At 42.6% G+C, this 20,937-nt stretch overlaps 12 non-coding genes across 12 annotated transcripts; 3 read left to right on the top strand and 9 right to left on the bottom strand.

The window, feature by feature from the left end:
• Window positions 1–319: 319 nt before the first annotated feature.
• TRNAS-GCU (transfer RNA serine (anticodon GCU)) lies at window positions 320–401 on the bottom strand. The gene has a single exon. It is a non-coding gene; the product is annotated as a tRNA-Ser (tRNA).
• A 292-nt stretch (window positions 402–693) lies between these two features.
• On the top strand, window positions 694–788 carry TRNAI-UAU (transfer RNA isoleucine (anticodon UAU)). The gene is made up of 2 exons: window positions 694–731; window positions 753–788. It is a non-coding gene; the product is annotated as a tRNA-Ile (tRNA).
• Window positions 789–1,957: 1,169 nt separating this feature from the next.
• On the bottom strand, window positions 1,958–2,029 carry TRNAT-UGU (transfer RNA threonine (anticodon UGU)). Its single transcript has one exon. It is a non-coding gene; the product is annotated as a tRNA-Thr (tRNA).
• Window positions 2,030–2,618: 589 nt separating this feature from the next.
• Window positions 2,619–2,700, bottom strand: TRNAS-GCU (transfer RNA serine (anticodon GCU)). Its single transcript has one exon. It is a non-coding gene; the product is annotated as a tRNA-Ser (tRNA).
• A 292-nt stretch (window positions 2,701–2,992) lies between these two features.
• On the top strand, window positions 2,993–3,087 carry TRNAI-UAU (transfer RNA isoleucine (anticodon UAU)). Its single transcript has 2 exons — window positions 2,993–3,030; window positions 3,052–3,087. It is a non-coding gene; the product is annotated as a tRNA-Ile (tRNA).
• A 4,733-nt stretch (window positions 3,088–7,820) lies between these two features.
• On the bottom strand, window positions 7,821–7,892 carry TRNAT-UGU (transfer RNA threonine (anticodon UGU)). Its single transcript has one exon. It is a non-coding gene; the product is annotated as a tRNA-Thr (tRNA).
• Window positions 7,893–8,481: 589 nt separating this feature from the next.
• Window positions 8,482–8,563, bottom strand: TRNAS-GCU (transfer RNA serine (anticodon GCU)). Its single transcript has one exon. It is a non-coding gene; the product is annotated as a tRNA-Ser (tRNA).
• Window positions 8,564–9,437: 874 nt separating this feature from the next.
• Window positions 9,438–9,532, top strand: TRNAI-UAU (transfer RNA isoleucine (anticodon UAU)). Its single transcript has 2 exons — window positions 9,438–9,475; window positions 9,497–9,532. It is a non-coding gene; the product is annotated as a tRNA-Ile (tRNA).
• A 1,827-nt stretch (window positions 9,533–11,359) lies between these two features.
• On the bottom strand, window positions 11,360–11,441 carry TRNAS-GCU (transfer RNA serine (anticodon GCU)). Its single transcript has one exon. It is a non-coding gene; the product is annotated as a tRNA-Ser (tRNA).
• A 1,555-nt stretch (window positions 11,442–12,996) lies between these two features.
• Window positions 12,997–13,068, bottom strand: TRNAT-UGU (transfer RNA threonine (anticodon UGU)). The gene has a single exon. It is a non-coding gene; the product is annotated as a tRNA-Thr (tRNA).
• A 589-nt stretch (window positions 13,069–13,657) lies between these two features.
• On the bottom strand, window positions 13,658–13,739 carry TRNAS-GCU (transfer RNA serine (anticodon GCU)). The gene has a single exon. It is a non-coding gene; the product is annotated as a tRNA-Ser (tRNA).
• Window positions 13,740–15,931: 2,192 nt separating this feature from the next.
• Window positions 15,932–16,013, bottom strand: TRNAS-GCU (transfer RNA serine (anticodon GCU)). The gene has a single exon. It is a non-coding gene; the product is annotated as a tRNA-Ser (tRNA).
• Window positions 16,014–20,937: the final 4,924 nt, after the last annotated feature.

Below are 20,937 nucleotides of genomic sequence, written 5' to 3'. Positions count from 1 at the left end.
TGATCTGTCTCTGTGGGGCAGTCATATGTCAACAGTCATACACTTGAGATGGCTGAAACTTTAGGAGTAAGAGCTGCTTTCTTATCAGTCTATCTATCCAAACTGGTTAGAAGGCCAGGAGTGAGGGAAAGGCAATCCTCTGGACACTTCATGAAAGATCTAATTTCAATTAAGCACAAAACACTTCCCTTAATTTGACATAATTGCCAAAATGGAATAGTCAGTTGGGCCCTTCTAGTGGATTATGGCTGTGTCTTGAAAGAGAGTGTAATTGTACTACGAGACATGTCCACCTTCAAAAGAGTGTCTGATGGTGTTCTGAGGAAGGTGGGATTCGAACCCACGCGTGCAGAGCACAATGGATTAGCAGTCCATCGCCTTAACCACTCGGCCACCTCGTCTGCCTTAGGTGACTATGTTTCATTTTTTAGGAAATTCTTACTATGTGCTAATTACAAATAATCATAAGTTTCTCCTAGACTGTGTCAGAACTGGCAAATGTATGTGGTGTTAAATAGACAGAGCACATGATATAGCAGAATTATCAAATCTGTTCCATTAGGACTGTAGTTTTTAATAGTCATGATAACATGCTAGCATGTGAGTCGATCTTGCACAGTGAATAAGGGAGCAGTGCCAGTATCTACTTGGTCAGCTCTAGATGGCTCAACTGGGGAGATATGAGAACAGTGAGCTCCAGTGGCGCAATCGGTTAGCGCTCGGTACTTATACAGCAGTACTTGCATTGAGGCATGCCGAGGTTGTGAGTTCGAGCCTCACCTGGAGCAGCTTACTGGTTTTTCATAAACCATTTCACTAAAAGTAAAGATTAAACTCAGGGTAAAGACGGCCCTTGCTAGAGAGTCTTTACTTCTTTTCAGGATCTGCGTGTCCGACTCTTCCAGGTGCAAATATCACAATCCTATTCGATGCTCCTTATAAACATTCCCTGATGTGCCGTCTTGCATAGCATGCAAATACCACATCAGTGCATTTAAAAATACTTTTGTAGAATAATAAATATGATGAAAACATTGTTGTCACGGGATAACCATATACTGAGGAGCTGCAAACAGTGCTGTATCAGCTACTTACAATACAATTTAACTGAAAGACATATCAAAGGAAGAGCGTCATCATATTAATGTTTCTAGTCAACATAAGAGTTGCACCATAGCAGCTTATGGTGCTTTCTGCTCAGAATGTGCCTCCAATCCCACATTGATTTTTTAATTCTTTGCAGTTTAAAAAACACAATTCATGCTCAAAGTTAACTTTTTAAAACCATTCAACCTATTACATTTATTTCTCTAACTTGTGAATGTGGTCCATGTTCTCTTTTCCTCATCCCCATCACGATACTCCTTTTCCCGAAATCAGGTTCACTTCTTTATCCAGCCGACCCTTCCAAGGTCACCAAATCTATGAAGCGATTCTGCTTTTTCTCACATTCTCTCTATGTACAAGATAGCTTGTATCATTTGAATGGACAGCAGGAGAGTCGGATATTTATGGTTAGTGGGGGTGGGGTTTTGAAGATTAACCTCATTTGACTAAGAGCCGGGGCATCTGGGAGGAAAATTATTTTAAGGGGGATGAAGTTCACACCTCCTTGGTGAAATTTCTAGATCCTTATTTCATCCTTTCTGTGGATGCAGACTCAGTCGGAACAGAGGTCATAGTCCTCGCTCTGACTTTCAAAGGAACTTCAAATATGCTTGGCTTATTTGGCTTTGCCCGGCAGGGCTTGCCCAGCGGGGTGAGAATGGCGTTTGTCAGGCGTTCATCAGGCGATCCAAAGGGGTGAGGCAATAGTTTATGGTTCAATGGTTTTCATGAAGTCTTCTTGATACGATGAAAGCAGGAAAGGGAAGCTTGTCAATAAGCAAACTTAAGACAAGGTGTGACTCCTAGAAAGAATGACTTGGAAACAACATACAGAAACTCACATATAAAAAGGCCCTGATGAGGCTTGAACTCATGACCCCTGGTTTACAAGACCAGTGCTCTGCCACAGAGCTACAAGGCCAGCCTTCCTGCAGTATGTAAATCGCTTCATGTATTCTTACTGCGGTATGAAGATGTCTATGATTTTGAGACTCTGTATGGAAATGCAGTTGCATTTGAATGTCTACATGCGTTCACAAATTGAAGAGCATGCTTAAGACACTTTTCTTGGAAGTAGGAAAAACTCAATTTTGATTTGAGAACATAAGAGTATTCACATTTATGACCATACTGATAGCTCTAGTTAGTATGTCCGCAATCAGTGACAGATAGAGAACTCACTTATTAGAAGTGATCTGTCTCTGTGGGGCAGACATATGTCAACAGTCATACACTTGAGATGGCTGAAACTTTAGGAGTAAGAGCTGCTTTCTTATCAGTCTATCTATCCAAACTGGTTAGAAGGCCAGGAGTGAGGGAAAGGCAATCCTCTGGACACTTCATGAAAGATCTAATTTCAATTTAGCACAAAACACTTCCCTTAATTTGACATAATTGCCAAAATGGAATAGTCAGTTGGGCCCTTCTAGTGGATTATGGCTGTGTCTTGAAAGAGAGTGTAATTGTACTACGAGACATGCCCACCTTCCAAAGAGTGTCTGATGGCGTTCCGACAAAGGTGGGATTCGAACCCACGCGTGCAGAGCACAATGGATTAGCAGTCCATCGCCTTAACCACTCGGCCACCTTGTCTGCCTTAGGTGACTATGTTTCATTTTTTAGGAAATTCTTACTATGTGCTAATTACAAATAATCATAAGTTTCTCCTAGACTGTGTCAGAACTGGCAAATGTATGTGGTGTTCAATAGACAGAGCACATGATATAGGAGAATTATCAAATCTGTTCCATTAGGACTGTAGTTTTTAATAGTCATGATAACATGCCAGCATGTGAGTCGATCTTGCACAGTGAATAAGGGAGCAGTGCCAGTATCTACTTGGTCAGCTCTAGATGGCTCAACTGGGGAAATATGAAAACAGTGAGCTCCAGTGGCGCAATCGGTTAGCGCGCGGTACTTATACAGCAGTACTTGCAATGAGGCATGCCGAGGTTGTGAGTTCGAGCCTCACCTGGAGCAGCTTACTGGTTTTTCATAAACCATTTCACTAAAAGTAAAGATTAAACTCAGGGTAAATACGGCCCTTGCTAGAGAGTCTTTACTTCTTTTCAGGATCTGCGTGTCCGACTCTTCCAGGTGCAAATATCACAATCCTATTCGATGCTCCTTGTAAACATTCCATGATGTGCCGTCTTGCATAGCATGCAAACACCACATCAGTGCATTTAAAAATACATTTGTAGAATAATAAATATGATGAAAACATTGTTGTCACGGGATAACCATATAATGAGGAGCTGCAAATAGTGCTGTATCAGCTACTTACAATACAATTTAACTGAAAGACATATCAAAAGAAGAGCGTCATCATATTAATGTTTCTAGTCAACATAAGAGTTGCACCATAGCAGCTTATGGTGCTTTCTGCTCAGATTGTGCCTCCAATCCCACATTGATTTTTTAATTCTTTGCAGTTTAAAAAACACAATTCATGCTCAAAGTTAACTTTTTAAAACCATTCAACCTATTACATTTATTTCTCTAACTTGTGAATGTGGTCCATGTTCTCTTTTCCTCATCCCCATCACGATACTCCTTTTCCCGAAATCAGGTTCACTTCTTTATCCAGCCCACCCATCCAAGGTCACCAAATCTATGAAGCGATTCTGCTTTTTCTCACATTCTCTCTATGTACAAGATACCTTGTATCATTTGAATGGACAGCAGGAGAGTCGGATATTTATGGTTAGTGGGGGTGGGGTTTTGAAGATTAACCTCATTTGACTAAGAGCCGGGGCATCTGGGAGGAAAAGTATTTTAAGGGGGATGAAGTTCACACCTCCTTGGTGAAATTTCTAGATCCTTATTTCATCCTTTCTGTGGATGCAGACTCAGTCGGAACAGAGGTCATAGTCCTCGCTCTGACTTTCAAAGGAACTTCAAATATGCATGGCTTATTTGGCTGTGCCCGGCAGGGCTTGCCCGGCGGGGTGAGAATGGCGTTTGTCAGGTGATCGGAAGGGGTGAGGCAATAGTTTATGGTTCAATGGTTTTCATGAAGTCTTCTTGATACGATGAAAGCAGGAAAGGGAAGCTTGTCAATAAGCAAACTTAAGACAAGGTGTGACTCCTAGAAAGAATGACTTGGAAACAACATACAGAAACTCACATATAACAAGCATTTACAATGCAACGGTTTCGCCTTTGCAAAAGTTAGAGCTATTGGCATTGTAAATGACAACATTTTTATTTATGTGTTGGTTTTGAAAACAGATAAATAAATGGCATTGTCATTTACAATGCCAATAGCTTAATCTCTCGAAAATGACACACACCAACAGAGAGCCCCCCACACAGAGCCCTCCCCACACACACACACAGAGCCCCCCCCACACACATACACACAGAGCCCCACCACACACACAGAGCCCCCCACACACACACAGAGCCGCCCACACACACACCCACAGAGCCCCCCCCAGAGCCCCCCACACAGAGCCCTCCCCACACAGAGCCCCCCACACACTGCGAGCCCCCCCCCACACACAGCGAGCACCACACACTGCTGCTTTTTACAAGGAGGGGCCGCATCAACCGAGAGGGTGACATAGGAAATCCATTGGACTAATCCGACGAGCGCTGCCTGGAAGTGTTTTTTATGTTTTTTCTCGGTTTGTGGAAAACAACAAATATTGGGTCACTGGATATTTAAAAATAAAATAGATGCAGACTTTTACTATTTCTCAAGCGAATTGAGAAAAGAGCTGGCTGGGCCTGGGGGACGATAAATGAGAGTTCCTTAGAGAGTGTAGTTCGGGGATAGCAATAGTTTAAACAGGCCAGCTTCACTATTTGGAATATTTAGATCCTCCCATTTACAGGAGTATATTCTTTTAAAAATGATAGCTATCCCTCCTCCCTCTTTTCCCGTTCTATTTCTTCCGATGTAGGTGTAGTAGCCGGGGAGGGCAGATGCTATGTCGGGCCGGAGCTATCATTTAACCATGTCTCCGTCAGGAATAAGGCAGCTGGTTGGGAGGACATAAGTAGGTCAAAGACATCTCTTTTGTGCTTAGGTGGTGCCCTGCAGTTAAGGCTGATAAAAGTGAGTTCTTGAGGGGAGTCTACGTATGTGTGCCTTGAATGAGGTTGCAGAAAGTCAGATATAGCAGTATTAAGCGTAGAGGAAAAGGATGTGAGAGAAAGATTACAGACCGAGCAGGTCAATGGGGCTTGATGACAGCTCAAGGATATGTTCTGCGAGCATTGAGGTGGCCTAAGATTAAGGAGAGTGTCTCTGGAATATGTGTGGGTTATTAGTTGACCTTTAGTAGCAGGGGGACTGGCCACTGGCCCCGTCAGGTCGCGAACGGGCGCAGACGGGCTGGACTTTGGCGCAACTTCGGCGTGCCATCGCCGCGCCCGCTGCGCGTCGACCAGCACATCGGTTTAAAGGGAGTCGGCGGTATGTCAACTAGGCCGCTCCCCCCTTCCGCCGGAAGTGTGTCAAATGCGAGCAGAGATAGAAAGACCTCCCTCCACAAACAACGAGCTAAGCTCGGGGTGGAACGGGGAGTGTGAGGCGGACGCAGTTTGCAGAATAAAGAAAATGACCCACTGTTGTACATTTAATTTAGAGCCTCGGAATTTGCGACTCACAATGTGTCACAAATTGCGAGGCACTAAATGAAAGGGTCATACATTTGGCCCACTGTCTGTTGCTGTGTAAATAGTGTTTTCATCATTGTCGTTAAGTGTGTGCTAAGAGCAACGTCACCTTTAAAGCTTAAACAAAACACATTTTATCTGTCCTGTTTTTTTATCTACTGGGTAGTCAAAGCACCAGCACTTCACCTGAAAGGTCTCAGGAAAGGAACATTTGTGGTGAACTTGAAGGAATTAGTCAGGTTTATGATACGAAGGGCTTAAAAACGGAGAGGATGTCATGGGCTGAGGGGCATACAAAATTCCATCTTCTAACATTGCAGAATATTTTGCTTATACTTTTAGTTTTCGGACTAAACTATTAGCCGCTGGAAAAAAAGAAATCATGTTTACCCTGTTCGTCTGCGAGGAATACAACTTATTGGTCATGGGATAGCTTTACTTCTGAATGTTGCTGTGTAGCTTATGAGGGAAACTGTGAATTCATATTTAACCACACATACATACTTTCCTTAACAGATCATCGTACAAGAGGGCAACAAACATTCAACCCTGGCAGCTGTGGCTGTGGTGTGTGTTGTCGCTTGCTGTTGGCTGCTGGCGGACAGAGCCGTGCACTGTAAGTGCAGCTGCTGTGGACACCTCACCACCACACACAATGCGGGCCTGACATCAGGCTCAGGCAGCTGCTGCTGCAACATGATCGCTGCAAATTTCACTTCCGCCGGCAGAAGTCACCTCAAACTTTTTCAGCTCCTCCTTGGCCACGGTGTAGAGCACGCCCGACGAGCAGGGGAAGGCGGCCGTCCGCTCCGACACCTTCAGCCAGTCTTCAAAGCGGCTGTAGTCGTCTAGAAACTTCTGCCATAGGCGCCAGGTCTCCTCAATCCTGTGAATTTAAAAAGAAAATAGCATTTGCCGAGTATAAAGAAACGGCACACAAAAGGTGCCTGACCGCATTGGAGTGACCTGCTAGCTTGCAGTGCTCGATCAACAAGCAACAGCTGCTCCAATTCAAATCTGACTTTCTGGCAATATAGGAAAAGCAGGCGAAGTAGATGTGGGTCTGCCTGAACCGGAACTAACCAGCTGCTTTCTGGCAGCAGCCCCCTTTAGCAATACAGCGACCGCTAATGCTAGAAGTCTGTAAACAACACTGCACTCAGATACACTCTTGGACATGCATTGATCTCTGCACTACACCACAGGTGCACAACTATAGTGTGTGTTTTAAGTGTTGGCTCTAATTATGAGCAAGTCGACACCGTACGGATTCTCTCAAATAAAGCGTGTCAGTATTTTAAAGATGCTCTCAATAAAATGAATCTGTGAAAAGCTGCTAGCGACATGTTCTGCATTCTCACAATTTAGTTACTGAAAGGCGTCCATTGCAACTCCACGTTTGCTTGGACGTAGCACAGAGGCTTCAAGGTTGCGCGAAATCAAACCACGTTCCCACACAAACACCTGCACAGTGAATCCTAACGTGCGCAGTCAAGTTGTACAACTGCCTTGTAAAACATTTGCCATAGTTATCTTACTTTTGAAGAAAATGAGGGCTAGTTTGCAGGACGCAGCCAGCAGCAGTGACTCGCTGTATGAAAACCTGCACTCCTTTCTTCCAATATAAAAACAGAGATAAGCCTGTAGCGAATACTCCTCGAAACAAGCATTTACGGACGGACAGCAGGAGGTGGGGGGGGCGGTAACGGGCGAATGGACAGCAGCAGGGGGGGCGGGAAGGGCCACACGGACAACGGGAGGGGGGGGCGGAATAAAAAGCACTCACCTGGAACTGGACTTCCTCCGGCGGCTGCGGTCGGCCGCGGAATGAGCTGGATGCCGAGACAAAAAAAAATAAAAACCAACTCCGCCCACCGCCGCACAGAGGGACGCCCAGGGAAAAAATCGCGGGAACGCCCCCGAATCTGGTCTGGCCTTGACGGACAGATCCGGCTCCCAATGGCTAGCCTCCATTTATGGAGCTAGCCAATGGGAGGTGGGGGACGTTCCGATAGCCAATATGGTAAACAAAAGATTTCACCAGCCCGAACTGCTTGCGCAGATCGCCAGGTCGAAACCTAAAAAGGCCCTGATGAGGCTTGAACTCATGACCCCTGGTTTACAAGACCAGTGCTCTGCCACTGAGCTACAAGGCCACCCTGCCTGCAGTATGTAAATCGCTCCATGTATTCTTACTGCGGTATGAAGATATCTATGATTTTGAGACTCTGTATGGAAATGCAGTTGCATTTGAATGTCTACATGCATGCACAAATTGAAGAGCATGCTTAAGACACTTTTCTTGGAAGTAGGAAAAACAGCATTTTGATTTGAGAACATAAGAGTATTCACATTTATGACCATACTGATAGCTCTAGTTAGTATGTCCGCAATCAGTGACAGATAGAGAACTCACTTATTAAAAGTGATCTGTCTCTGTGGGGCAGACATATATCAACAGTCATACACTTGAGATGGCTGAAACTTTAGGAGTAAGAGCTGCTTTCTTATCAGTCTATCTATCCAAACTGGTTAGAAGGCCAGGAGTGAGGGAAAGGCAATCCTCTGGACACTTCATGAAAGATCTAATTTCAATTAAGCACAAAACACTTCCCTTAATTTGACATAATTGCCAAAATGGAATAGTCAGTTGGGCCCTTCTAGTGGATTATGGCTGTGTCTTGAAAGAGAGTGTAATTGTACTACGAGACATGCCCACCTTCAAAAGAGTGTCTGATGGCGTTCCGACGAAGGTGGGATTCGAACCCACGCGTGCAGAGCACAATGGATTAGCAGTCCATCGCCTTAACCACTCGGCAACCTCTTCTGCCTTAGGTGACTATTTTTCATTTTTTAGGAAATTCTTACTATGTGCTAATTACAAATAATCATAAGTTTCTCCTAGACTGTGTCAGAACTGGCAAATGTATGTGGTGTTCAATAGACAGAGCACATGGGAAACGGCCACTACAACGCGGCCGTTTCCACGCACACCATAACCACACATGCATTACAACGCATGCTGGTTACAACGAGAAACCTTTACCACGCATACCTTTACTACGAAAAACGTAGTAAAGGCATGTGTGGTAAAGTAAAAACAAAACAAAGGGGGGGCTTGGGGGGTCTCCCCCCAACAAAATAAAAGCGTGGGTTTAAAAAGAAAAAGACGCATATTTGTTTGAGAAAAAAGATGTGAAGGAGATCAGCGTCTAAAGAGGAAACGGAAAAACATTCCGCTTCCTGTTAATGACGTACAACGTCACCACGGAAAAACGAGGAGAGGTAAGGAGGAATGAGCGGGTGTTCTAGCAGAGAGATCAATTAAAAAAGTACATTTAAAGGGTGAAAATCCGTTAACATGAAAATACCATTTACATGCATACTTTTACAACGAAAATCGTTGTAAAAGTATGCGTGTAAAAGATATTTTTGTGGTAAAGGACGTGCGTGGTGACTGCATTCCGTTGTAACGCATGCGTGGTAAAGGCATGCGTTACAACGGAATGCGTTGTAAAATCATACAACCGAGCACATGATATAGCAGAATTATCAAATCTGTTCCATTAGGACTGTAGTTTTTAATAGTCATGATAACATGCTAGCATGTGAGTCGATCTTGCACAGTGAATAAGGGAGCAGTGCCAGTATCTACTTGGTCAGCTCTAGATGGCTCAACTGGGGAGACATGAGAACAGTGAGCTCCAGTGGCGCAATCGGTTAGCGCGAGGTACTTATACAGCAGTACTTGCTTTGAGGCATGCCGAGGTTGTGAGTTCGAGCCTCACCTGGAGCAGCTTACTGGTTTTTCATAAACCATTTCACTAAAAGTAAAGATTAAACTCAGGGTAAAGACGGCCCTTGCTAGAGAGTCTTTACTTCTTTTCAGGATCTGCGTGTCCGACTCTTCCAGATGCAAATATCACAATCCTATTTGATGCTCCTCATAAACATTCCATGATGTGCCGTCTTGCATAGCATGCAAACACCACATCAGTGCATTTAAAAATACATTTGTAGAATAATAAATATGATGAAAACATTGTTGTCACGGGATAACCATATACTGAGGAGCTGCAAACAGTGCTGTATCAGCTACTTACAATACAATTTAACTGAAAGACATATCAAAAGAAGAACGTCATCATATTAATGTTTCTGGTCAACATAAGAGTTGCACCATAGCAGCTTATGGTGCTTTCTGCTCAGATTGTGCCTCCAATACCACGTTGATTTTTTAATTCTTTGCAGTTTAAAAAACACAATTCATGCTCAAAGTTAACTTTTTAAAACCATTCAACCTATTACATTTATTTCTCTAACTTGTGAATGTGGTCCATGTTCTCTTTTCCTCATCCCCATCCCGATACTCCTATTCCCGAAATCAGGTTCACTTCTTTATCCAGCCGACCCTTCCAAGGTCACCAAATCTATGAAGCGATTCTGCTTTTTCTCACATTCTCTCTATGTACAAGATACCTTGTATCATTTGAATGGACAGCAGGAGCGTCGGATATTTATGGTTAGTGGGGGTGGGGGTTTGAAGATTAACCTCATTTGACTAAGAGCCGGGGCATCTGGGAGGAAAAGTATTTTAAGGGGGATGAAGTTGACATCTCCTTGGTGAAATTTCTAGATCCTTATTTCATCCTTTCTGTGGATGCAGACTCAGTCGGAACAGAGGTCATAGTCCTCGCTCTGACTTTCAAAGGAACTTCAAATATGCATGGCTTATTTGGCTTTGCCTGGCAGGGCTTGCCCGGCGGGGTGAGAATGGCGCTTATCAGGCGTTCGTCAGGCGATCGGAAGGGGTGAGGCAATAGTTTATGGTTCAATGGTTTTCATGAAGTCTTCTTGATACGATGAAAGCAGGAAAGGGAAGCTTGTCAATAAGCAAACTTAAGACAAGGTGTGACTCCTAGAAAGAATGACTTGGAAACAACATACAGAAACTCACATATAAAAAGGCCCTGATGAGGCTTGAACTCATGACCCCTGGTTTAAAAGACCAGTGCTCTGCCACTGAGCTACAAGGCCAGCCTGCCTGCAGTATGTAAATCGCTTCATGTATTCTTACTGCGGTATGAAGATATCTATGATTTTGAGACTCTGTATGGAAATGCAGTTGCATTTGAATGTCTACATGCGTGCACAAATTGAAGAGCATGCTTAAGACACTTTTCTTGGAAGTAGGAAAAACTCCATTTTGATTCGAGAACATAAGAGTATTCACATTTATGACCATACTGATTGCTCTAGTTAGTATGTCCGCAATCAGTGACAGATAGAGAACTCACTTATTAGAAGTGATCTGTCTCTGTGGGGCAGACATATGTCAACAGTCATACACTTGAGATGGCTGAAACTTTAGGAGTAAGAGCTGCTTTCTTATCAGTCTATCTATCCAAACTGGTTAGGCCAGGAGTGAGGGAAAGGCAATCCTCTGGACACTTCATGAAAGATCTAATTTCAATTAAGCACAAAACACTTCCCTTAATTTGACATAATTGCCAAAATGGAATAGTCAGTTGGGCCCTTCTAGTGGATTATGGCTGTGTCTTGAAAGAGAGTGTAATTGTACTACGAGACATGCCCACCTTCAAAAGAGTGTCTGATGGCGTTCCGACGAAGGTGGGATTCGAACCCACGCGTGCAGAGCACAATGGATTAGCAGTCCATCGCCTTAACCACTCGGCCACCTCGTCTGCCTTAGGTGACTATGTTTCATTTTTTAGGAAATTCTTACTATGTGCTAATTACAAATAATCATAAGTTTCTCCTAGACTGTGTCAGAACTGGCAAATGTATGTGGTGTTCAATAGACAGAGCACATGATATAGCATAATTATCAAATCGGTTCCATTAGGACTGTAGTTTTTAATAGTCATGATAACATGCTAGCATGTGAGTCGATCTTGCACAGTGAATAAGGGAGCAGTGCCAGTATCTACTTGGTCAGCTCTAGATGGCTCAACTGGGGAGATATGAGAATAGTGAGCTCCAGTTGCGCAATCGGTTAGCGCGTGGTACTTCTACAGCAGTACTTACATTGAGGCATGCCGAGGTTGTGAGTTCGAGCCTCACCTGGAGCAGCTTACTGGTTTTTCATAAACCATTTCACTAAAAGTAAAGATTAAACTCAGGGTAAAGACGGCCCTTGCTAGAGAGTCTTTACTTCTTTTCAGGATCTGCGTGTCCGACTCTTCCAGGTGCAAATATCACAATCCTATTCGATGCTCCTTATAAACATTCCATGATGTGCCGTCTTGCATAGCATGCAAACACCACATCAGTGCATTTAAAAATACATTTGTAGAATAATAAATATGATGAAAACATTGTTGTCACGGGATAACCATATACTGAGGAGCTGCAAACAGTGCTGTATCAGCTACTTACAATACAATTTAACTGAAAGACATATCAAAAGAAGAGCGTCATCATATTAATGTTTCTAGTCAACATAAGAGTTGCACCATAGCAGCCTATGGTGCTTTCTGCTCAGATTGTGCCTCCAATCCCACATTGATTTTTTAATTCTTTGCAGTTTAAAAAAACAATTCATGCTCAAAGTTAACTTTTTAAAACCATTCAACCTATTACATTTATTTCTCTAACTTGTGAATGTGGTCCATGTTCTCTTTTCCTCATCCCCATCACGATACTCCTTTTCCCGAAATCAGGTTCACTTCTTTATCCAGCCGACCCTTCCAAGGTCACCAAATCTATGAAGCGATTCTGCTTTTTCTCACATTCTCTCTATGTACAAGATACCTTGTATCATTTGAATGGACAGCAGGAGAGTCGGATATTTATGGTTAGTGGGGGTGGGGTTTTGAAGATTAACCTTATTTGACTTAGAGCCGGGGCATCTGGGAGGAAAAGTATTTTAAGGGGGATGAAGTTCACATCTCCTTGGTGAAATTTCTAGATCCTTATTTCATCCTTTCTGTGGATGCAGACTCAGTCCGAACAGAGGTCATAGTCCTCGCTCTGACTTTCAAAGGAACTTCAAATATGCATGGCTTATTCGGCTTTGCCCGGCAGGGCTTGCCCGGCGGGGTGAGAATGGCGTTTGTCAGGCGATCGTCAGGCGATCGGAAGGGGTGAGGCAATAGTTTATGGTTCAATGGTTTTCATGAAGTCTTCTTGATACGATGAAAGCAGGAAAGGGAAGCTTGTCAATAAGCAAACTTAAGACAATGTGTGACTCCTTTAAAGAATGACTTGGAAACAACATACAGAAACTCACATATAAAAAGGCCCTGATGAGGCTTGAACTCATGACCCCTGGTTTACAAGACCAGTGCTCTGCCACTGAGCTACAAGGCCAGCCTGCCTGCAGTATGTAAATTGCTTAATGTATTCTTACTGCCGTATGAAGATATCTATGATTTTGAGACTCTGTATGGAAATGCAGTTGCATTTGAATGTCTACATGCGTGCACAAATTGAAGAGCATGCTTAAGACACTTTTCTTGGAAGTAGGAAAAACTCCATTTTGATTTGAGAACATAAGAGTATTCACATTTATGACCATACTGATAGCTCTAGTTAGTATGTCCGCAATCAGTGACAGATAGAGAACTCACTTATTAGAAGTGATCTGTCTCTGTGGGGCAGACATATGTCAACAGTCATACACTTGAGATGGCTGAAACTTTAGGAGTAAGAGCTGCTTTCTTATCAGTCTATCTATCCAAACTGGTTAGAAGGCCAGGAGTGAGGGAAAGGCAATCCTCTGGACACTTCATGAAAGATCTAATTTCAATTAAGCACAAAACACTTCCCTTAATTTGACATAATTGCCAAAATGGAATAGTCAGTTGGGCCCTTCTAGTGGATTATGGCTGTGTCTTGAAAGAGAGTGTAATTGTACTACGAGACATGCCCACCTTCAAAAGAGTGTCTGATGGCGTTCCGACGAAGGTGGGATTCAAACCCACACGTGCAGAGCACAATGGATTAGCAGTCAATCGCCTTAACCACTCGGCCACCTTGTCTGCCTTAGGAGACTATGTTTCATTTTTTAGGAAATTCTTACTATGTGCTAATTACAAATAATCATACGTTTCTCCTAGACTGTGTCAGAACTGGCAAATGTATGTGGTGTTCAATAGACAGAGCACATGATATAGCAGAATTATCAAATCTGTTCCATTAGGACTGTAGTTTTTAATAGTCATGATAACATGCTAGCATGTGAGTCGATCTTGCACAGTGAATAAGGGAGCAGTGCCAGTATCTACTTGGCCAGCTCTAGATGGCTCAACTGGGGAGATATGAGAACAGTGATCTCCAGTGGCGCAATCTGTACTTATACAGCTGTACTTGCATTGAGGCATGCCGAGGTTGTGAGTTCGAGCCTCACCTGGAGCAGCTTACTGGTTTTTCATAAACCATTTCACTAAAAGTAAAGATTAAACTCAGGGTAAAGACGGCCCTTGCTAGAGAGTCTTTACTTCTTTTCAGGATCTGCGTGTCCGACTCTTCCAGGTGCAAATATCACAATCCTATTCGATGCTCCTTATAAACATTCCATGATGTGCCATCTTGCATAGCATGCAAACACCACATCAGTGCATTTAAAAATACTTTTGTAGAATAATAAATATGATGAAAACATTGTTGTCACGGGATAACCATATACTGAGGAGCTGCAAACAGTGCTGTATCAGCTACTTACAAAACAATTTAACTGAAAGATATATCAAAGGAAGAGCGTCATCATATTAATGTTTCTAGTCAACATAAAAGTTGCACCATAGCAGCTTATGGTGCTTTCTGCTCAGATTGTGCCTCCAATCCCACATTGAGTTTTTTAATTCTTTGCAGTTTAAAAAAACAATTCATGCTCAAAGTTAACTTTTTAAAACCATTCAACCTATTACATTTATTTCTCTAACTTGTGAATGTGGTCCATGTTCTCTTTTCCTCATCCCCATCACGATACTCCTTTTCCCGAAATCAGGTTCACTTCTTTATCCAGCCGACCCTTCCAAGGTCACCAAATCTATGAAGGGATTCTGCTTTTTCTCACATTCTCTCTATGTACAAGATACCTTGTATCATTTGAATGGACAGCAGGAGAGTCGGATATTTATGGTTAGTGGGGGTGGGGTTTTGAAGATTAACCTCATTTGACTAAGAGCCGGGGCATCTGGGAGGAAAAGTATTTTAAGGGGGATGAAGTTCACATCTCCTTGGTGAAATTTCTAGATCTTTATTTCATCCTTTCTGTGGATGCAGACTTAGTCGGAACAGAGGTCATAGTCCTCGCTCTGACTTTCAAAGGAACTTCAAATATGCATGGCTTATTTGGCTTTGCCCGGCGGGGTGAGAATGTCGTTTGTCAGGCGTTCGTCAGGCGATCGGAAGGGGTGAGGCAATAGTTTATGGTTCAATAATTTTCATGAAGTCTTCTTGATACGATGAAAGCAGGAAAGGGAAGCTTGTCAATAAGCAAACTTAAGACAAGGTGTGACTCCTAGAAAGAATGACTTGGAAACGACATACAGAAACTCACATATAAAAAGGCCCTGATGTGGCTTGAACTCATGACCCCTGGTTGACAACACCAGTGCTCTGCCACTGAGCTACAAGGCCGGCCTGCCTGCAATATGTAAATCGCTTCATGTATTCTTACTGCGGTATGAAGATATCTATGATTTTGAGACTCTGTATGGAAATGCAGTTGCATTTGAATGTCTACATGCGTGCACAAATTGAAGACCATGCTTAAGAAACTTTTCTTGGAAGTAGGAAAAACTCCATTTTGATTTGAGAACATAAGAGTATTCACATTTATGACCATACTGATAGCTCTAATTAGTATGTCCGCAATCAGTGACAGATAGAGAACTCACTTATTAGAAGTGATCTGTCTCTGTGGGGCAGACATATGTCAACAGTCATACACTTGAGATGGCTGAAACTTTAGGAGTAAGAGCTGCTTTCTTATCAGTCTATCTATCCAAACTGGTTAGAAGGCCAGGAGTGAGGGAAAGGCAATCCTCTGGACACTTCATGAAAGATCTAATTTCAATTAAGCACAAAACACTTCCCTTAATTTGACATAATTGCCAAAATGGAATAGTCAGTTGGGCCCTTCTAGTGGATTATGGCTGTGTCTTGAAAGAGAGTGTAATTGTACTACGAGACATGCCCACCTTCAAAAGAGTGTCTGATGGCGTTCCGACGAAGGTGGGATTCGAACCCACGCGTGCAGAGCACAATGGATTAGCAGTCCATCGCCTTAACCACTCGGCCACCTCGTCTGCCTTAGGTGACTATGTTTCATTTTTTAGGAAATTCTTACTATGTGCAAATTACAAATAATCATACGTTTCTCCTAGACTGTGTCAGAACTGGCAAATGTATGTGGTGTTCAATAGACAGAGCACATGGGAAACGGCCACTACAACGCGGCCGTTTCCACGCACACCATAACCACGCATGCATTACAGCGCATGCTGGTTACAACGAGAAACCTTTACCACGCATACCTTTACTACGAAAAACGTAGTAAAGGCATGTGTGGTAAAGTAAAAAAAAAAACAAAGGGGGGGCTCTCCCCCCAACAAAATAAAAGCGTGGGTTTAAAAAGAAAAAGACGCATATTTGTTTGAGAAAAAAGATGTGAAGGAGATCAGCGTCTAAAGAGGAAACGGAAAAACATTCCGCTTCCTGTTGTGATGTATTCCTATAGGTTCTGTATCGATCCCCCTATTCCTGACCCTATTCTGGTTAACAAGTTAACTAGCAGCCATCCCATGATGCAGAAAACCCCCATGATGCAGAAACCGTTATCTGATTAAGCCACACTACGGCACAGGAACGTGTTATCTGATTAGGTCATAACGCTTGCCATCTAATTAGACAAGCGATATTCCTCCAGCCCCTGATAAGGCATACGGAGTTCTCAAAACAAATCAAACCTATGACAACCTGGGAAAAACCCTGCCCATTGTTTTGATTTCACCGAGAACTTCAGCAAAAGAATGTGCTAACGACCAGGTCGTATGACATCCTTATTGACGTATCTATGTCCATCCTTACGTCAATCTCGGCACCTTAAAGGTATAAATATTACCGATATTGCCCTATGCAAACACACGCGGTGGTGACGAGATCGGAGCAGCCAGACTTGCCGAAGCCCAGAGCAGAGCAAACCCCGCTGGCGCAGCCCCGCCTTCCTGACGCGCTGAGAACGAGACGCTGCTTTCTCCTGCCGAGAAATCCAGCTCCGGCGCTTCCGGGTAGCCCTCGCAGGCAGCCTGGAATATCGAGACCAGAGACGAGAGATACCATCCCTCATTCATCCTAAATTCCAGGTACAGAACTGAATAACCCCTCGCAGAGAATTCTTGAGTCAGTCACTTGGCAAAACAAACTTAACTTAAACTGCTACTTTCTATTCCCGCCCACGTATTAGGCTTAGGTCAGGTACATTGGGGTAGGCGTAGTTAGAAACACCAGTTGAGTACGATTAGTCAAATGTATATGTGTATGTATCTATTTTATTCATTTTAAACCTTCATATGGCTTAGAAACCATATAAATGTTTTTACAGTATTATTTTATACTTCTGCTTTTAATGTATGCACTTTACTTAACCATAAGTATTGCAATAATATCGATCCATTTCTCTTGTATGAGAAAAGAGACTGATCAATAAATACCATCTTTTATTGAACACGCCCGTCTGTTCCTTTTCTCTACAATCTGGTGAAACTAAGAATGCACGTACTGACTGAGTAAAATAAGTCGTCTTTTGTTTTCACACGACTCTAGAGATACACTCTTGATTAGGGGAGAGCAAAGTTGTCATGTTCTATGGTTGTCAGAAACTAAATCCCTTCTTGTCTATCCAGGGAGGTTCAACTCCTCCTTGCCTATTCGAGAAAGTTTCTAGTGAACTCTGAGCTAGCTGGCAAACCCAAAACTTTAAGTCTAATATCGACAGTAGTAGACCTAGTTAACGTCTGGTCTAGGCCTATACTATTGAAGGTATTATTCCAATGCGCAGAGCCTATTGGGATAATAGGAACTACACTACATGGCGCCCAACTCGTTTGGATAGGCGATAAAACTAACGCAAGACATTTAGAGTAACTCAGTCGTGTTTTTTCACTCAGACCCCTTTTTTTCCCATAATACTCCAAAGACGTCTGGAGTGGGTGAAAGGTAATATCCGCCAGACCTCGCAGGAGGAAACTCCTATGTATGGTTCTTGGTTTAGTCAACGTTGAAGGATACACTGTTCCAAAATATTGTGCATCTAATCTTTGTTTCCATAAGAAACCTGATCTGCAAACAAAAGAAATAACCTTCCTGTCGGTAAAATGGTAGACAGTGATGAAGAAAGAGAGACAGCTAGAATAGCAACTGAACTCGCAGCAGCTGATACTGCTATGCAAGAAGCAGACCCGGGTATAATAATCATCCCGGTCAACACAAGAAAATCTATAACTTTAAAACTTATAGAAAATGGACTGACACCTAAAGGTGGCACAGTCATATTCGTAATTGAGGCACACGAATATCGGCAGACAGAGGTATTCTACACATGGATAAACTTTCCAGCAGCTAACGCTGTAACAAAGGTCTTCCACTATAACAAAACAGAGGAACCTCCTGATGCGTACACTCCTTTCGAGGAGGTGGAAGTACCACTTAAATTTCAAGAGCACCTGCTCTTATTTAATGGTGCCCTAAAACACAATAATCACATCACAAGGCTCGGTCCTTTAGGTAGACCAGGAGCAACGTGGCCGGTCCTAGCCGGATACACACCACATCCAGACATCGAAAGAATGTCTGCAGCAGATGTTTTAGTACAACTAAAACAATTAATAAAAATACATAGACAATTAGTCCAATATGTAATGCGGACTTCAACAATTCAACCAGCAATTAAAATTCCACAGCTGACCCCTCATCAGGGGAACACAAATAAAATTACACCACAGAACATACAGTCCTGCCTAGGTAAAGTACCAGCAAAACGGGAACAAATACCATTCTGGTTAGCACAAAAAATCACCCAAATAGAGGCGGTGTTTCCAGACACCACCCCGTTAGAAAAACACAGGATTCTGACTATCTGTCTTCCAATGGGAATCGCACCACACGTGGAGGACTGTGACACTTGGGGTACAGTCTTTGCTTCCATTTACACAAAAACGCATGGTGTTCCATCCATTTCGGTAATACCAGATGTGCTAAAACAAATTCAAGATGAATATGGTCCAGAACCCGCTTTAACTCTTGGTATGAAATTACTGAAAGACTTCAAGCAGGTCTCGGCTATATTATTAGCCAACATAAAGGGAGAAGCAGCAAACGTGGCGATCCGCCAGAGGTTAAAAGAGACAGATATAGCAGACCAACCAGCTGAAATTGCCAGAATTATAGAAAAATCCTATGAGGAACTATGTAGAGATAGTTTAGGTGGAATACCAGTAAAACCACAACTGATTGAAAGTCCTGAAAAAATATTTTTTAATAATAATTCAACATCACAAAAAAAGAGCTGGGATGGAAACAAACAATCCAATCCTAAAGAAAAGAAATTCCAGTCCAGAGGAAGATCTCCTCGGCGGAGAGAAAAATCTCCGAACCAAAGACACAGGTCACCCCAAAGTGACCCCTCTGGGAAAAGATATAACCTTAGAAATAGGGATAATATAAAGAAGCCTGATAGATATCAAGACATTGATACACGTCCCTCTCAATCTTTTCAGACTTCCTCGCAGAAATCGGAAAGAAGAGGACGATCAGAACAAAGAGAAGAGCACGCCAAGTCCAAAGACAAGGAACCTGCTCATCTAAAAAAGAAATTACAATTTCCAAAAAAGAAGTTAGCCAGCATTAAAATAGTTAACAATGCCGAGAACTCTGAGGACACAACTGAAAAACGGAGAATGGGCTCAGACAATGCTAGACAGCGCAGCAGAAGTGAGCATAGCTCGCAAAGTCCTTATGAATCATCTGGAGACAGTGGACACAAATGAATATCTTCAAGTGGAAACTGCAGACACCAGAGTTAGCAAACCTCATAAAATATATGAAATAACATTACGTATAGAGGGGGATAAGACTAGAAAAATAAGGGGACTATTTTGGGATAATCTCTCCAAGGGCTATGACATCCTTCTAGCTGAAAAAGACTGGCCACCAGAGTTTGTCAGGGACTGCCCTCATGGCGAAGAAATAATTATGCCTGCCTTCTCAAATCATATCCCAATTCATAAAAAATACACACTTGCTAGAAAGTGGGCAGTTGCTCAAGCTCCTGCTTTATATAAAAATCACGTAGGATGGGATGAGGACTCTCCTCCTCACAAAATCCAGTTAAAATCACAACCTACTGCACACAGACAGTACCCAATTAAGCAAGAAGCTAAAAAACAGGTAAAAGAAATCCTAGATCAATTAGAATACCAGGGGGTGATTGAAACTTGCACCTCACAAATGAACAACCCTTTGTTTCCGGTCTCCAAACCAGACAATTCATACCGTCTAGTTTTGGATTACCAACACCTTAACTCATGTTGCAAAACTTTTGCAGTGCAAAACTCGCATAGTGCTGCACTAATGAATAACATAGTGCGCAAAAAATACAAAACAACATTAGACATCTCTAATGGATTCTTTTGTCAAAACATAGCACCAGAGAGCAGATATTTGTCTGCGTTCTCAATAAATGGCACTCAAAAACAATTCTGTCGGTTAGCCCAGGGGTACAAGAACAGCCCGGGAGTATTCTCAGCGAGAGTAACAGAATTACTACAAACATATGATGACGAAGCATTATCTTATGTCGACGACATATACTTAACAGATGATGACTTGGATACTCACTTGAAGAGAGTGAACACCATAATACTTGGGTTCGCAGCAGAGGGTTACAAATTCAACTTTAAAAAATCCAGAATTGCCCATCTAACAGTCCTGTTCTTAGAATATGAATTATCAAGTGAAGGCAAAAGCCTGGCTGACAATTTCCTAGAGAAATGTGCCGTACTCCAAGCACCTAGAACACTAAAAAACCTACAGTCAATTCTAGGCTTCCTAAATTTCGGAAGAACATACATTGCAAATTACGCAAAAAGGGTCAAACCCCTTTATGATCTAATAAAACCAGATTTTAAAAGAACCAATTGGACTCAAATACACACAGAAATTCTGAGATCCTTA

Source organism: Lissotriton helveticus, chromosome 5_1 (assembly GCF_964261635.1).
Source record: "Lissotriton helveticus chromosome 5_1, aLisHel1.1, whole genome shotgun sequence".
NCBI lineage: Eukaryota > Metazoa > Chordata > Amphibia > Caudata > Salamandridae > Lissotriton > Lissotriton helveticus.
Note: the sequence above shows the minus strand (reverse complement) of the source record. Positions and strands in the feature narration are given on the sequence as shown.